Source organism: Pleurodeles waltl, chromosome 1_2, assembly GCF_031143425.1.
Source record: "Pleurodeles waltl isolate 20211129_DDA chromosome 1_2, aPleWal1.hap1.20221129, whole genome shotgun sequence".
Lineage (NCBI taxonomy): Eukaryota > Metazoa > Chordata > Amphibia > Caudata > Salamandridae > Pleurodeles > Pleurodeles waltl.
The window spans coordinates 72,979,284-72,981,854 of NC_090437.1; the positions used below are offsets into that span (position 1 = coordinate 72,979,284).

Below are 2,571 nucleotides of genomic sequence, written 5' to 3' on the forward strand. Positions count from 1 at the left end.
CTATGCCTGAGCAGACCAGGCACCACCACTAATCAAGGCAGGGAAGATAAAGTGCACATGCAGATTACCTCTGCATTGGGGCTGGGGCGGGGCCCTGCGATAGGTGATCAGGGGTCTGACCTAGGTAGAACAAAGGAAACAAAGCCCCATGCGACAGGCCCAACCACATCCTTGGTGAACCCAATAGAAATTGATGTTCAAGCAACCCTCAGACAGGCATAGCCCTGGGAGGAACCCAGGGCCGCAAGGTGGATTCAAAGTGGTGATGATAAATGTGTCCTGCAATTCAAACTAGCTCTCACACCTAGCTGCGTTCTTTTTCAACGCACAAGCCAAGTGATCCATTGCCAAAAGTCATAGGCAACTTTTGCAATGTTCTCTTGCATGCAGGTGCATGTGAGGTAGGAGGAAGTCAACACCAGCCATCCACTGTTTATGGAGTGAGGCAGCCCAGAAAATGGTTACCATGATTTGGCTTCTTGGCTTTGGAGCCCCACCCCACCACCACGGCAGGCAGGTAAGTGAGAGGCTCCCACGGAAGAAAGCTCCACCACTGGCCCTCCCAGACAGGGCCTCACAAGTCTTTAAACCTCAGTCTTGCCACATGGAACCAGTTTATAAGGTACCTGGTAATGAGGGAAGAGTGCCCCCATGCACATAAGTGGTTCTCCAGTCACTAGGGCTGGTGGGAGCCAAGGCCTGACCCCTGCATGTCGCAGGTCCCCGGTTTAGGAGGCAGCTCTGAGTCATGCCAGTGGGATGGGGGTCCCCCTTGCCTTGGTGGGGGCCCCAAGATGAGAATTGTCAGGTTCCCCCACACTGTCACTGACCAGGAAAACACTGCAATTCGGTCATGCCTAGGTGTGTTCAGGAATGCATGGTGCATGACCAGATATCCAGGCACGAAGGACAGCCATCTGGTTGCATTTTGATTTCTGAAAAAGGATTTCACTCACCCTTGGAGCAGGCAGGGACTCTGCGGCCTGGGTTCTCAGAGCCCGAGCCTGGAATCAGGCAAGAGGCTATTAGAGGGCCTCCAAAGCCCTGACCCATGGCCCAATCAAAGCTCAGAGAAGCAAGTGAGACCTCCCCTGGCCTTCAGGACCAGGTAGTGAGCACTTTGTGACACAGTGGGCCGGCTTCCACCCCAATGCTTCTGACTCCACTCAATCTGTGTGCAGTGCTAGCTTCCCTACCTACTCTCCAAGAAGCAAGGCTTTAAAGAAAGGTCAGTTGGACAGAACTGGTAGGAGGCTGCAAACTCAGGTCCTCTGGGGCTCCCCTGGGCCCAACCCAGGCCCGGCTCTGTTGGTACCCCGCCGAGAAAACTGGGCAACAATGGGGTCCCGAGGACTCTGCTCCTAATAACCCAGATCAAGACTACCACCATTCTTATAATCTATGCACGTCGAGTGATAGAGGGGGCTGTTGGTGAAAATGTACACGACCACCTGGAGCCCTGCCTGGGGTTGAAGAATCAAAAGAACGCTCATCAGACATCCAGGACCACCTGGACACGACATAGTAACTCATTGTGCATGACCAGATGCCAGAGTGTTGGAGCCACCAGATTCTCAGACTCAATGAACGGCCATCTGGTTGCACTGTTTCTTCTGAAAAATAATTCTGGTCACCCTTGGAGGAGACAGAGATTCTAAGGCCCAGGTTGTCAGAGTCCAAGCTGGGTATCAGGTAAAAGGGGCATGGGGCGGGCCCATGGAGCATGGACCCAGTCAGAGATTCTAAACCCCTACAAGCAAGTTTACCTCCCCAGCCCTGCAGGACCTCATCCTGTGCAACACAGTGGGCTTGTTAAGGAAACCCAGAGCCAGGGGCCTCCAACCTAGGGCCAGCTGGACCTCTGACTCGGGGCCCAGTCAGAGCGTTTTATCCCAATCAAGCTGGGAGGCCTCCCCAGGCTTACAGATTCTTTTCTTGGGCACCTTGAGACATGGCAGCACTTTGAGACACAGCAGGCCAGGGAACAGAGCCCTGGGCCAGAGTCTTCCATGGTTGGACCCACCAGGACTCTGACCCAGGGCCCACTTAGGGCTCCTGAACTAAGACAGGCAGGGACAACCACCCTGGCCCTGCAGGTCCCTGTCCATGGTGTTCTGGGAAACAACGGGCCAGGGACCAGAGCCCAGAGCCAGTGAATAGAGCCTAGGGCCAGGACTTCTACCCCAGGGCCAACCAGAGCTTTGACTCTTGACCTAGTCAGAGCCTTTAGGCCTGGACAAGAAGGAGAGACCACACTGGGTTTGTATGTTCCCCATCTTGAGCAATTTGTGACACAGTGGGTCAGAGAAAAGAGCCAAGGGCCGTGGGGTTCCACCCCTGGGTCCACTGGGGCTCTGTCCTGGTTAGAGACCCTGGATCCGAACAAGCAGGGGAGTCCTCCCCAAGCCTTTGAGACCCCACCCGAGCATCTTGAAACTCAGCGAGCCGGAGAAAGAAACACAGAGCCGGGGGGCTTCCATCCTTGGTTCACCAAGGCTCTTAACTGGGGGCCAGTCAGAGCTTCTGAACCAAGACAAGCAGGGGAGACCTTTACAGGCCATAAGGATGCCA

General features: G+C 54.9%; 1 non-coding gene across 1 annotated transcript; it reads right to left on the reverse strand.

Moving 5' to 3' along the window:
- Positions 1–202: 202 nt before the first annotated feature.
- LOC138257425 (5.8S ribosomal RNA) lies at positions 203–356 on the reverse strand. The gene has a single exon (XR_011198370.1). It is a non-coding gene; the product is annotated as a 5.8S ribosomal RNA (ribosomal RNA).
- Positions 357–2,571: the final 2,215 nt, after the last annotated feature.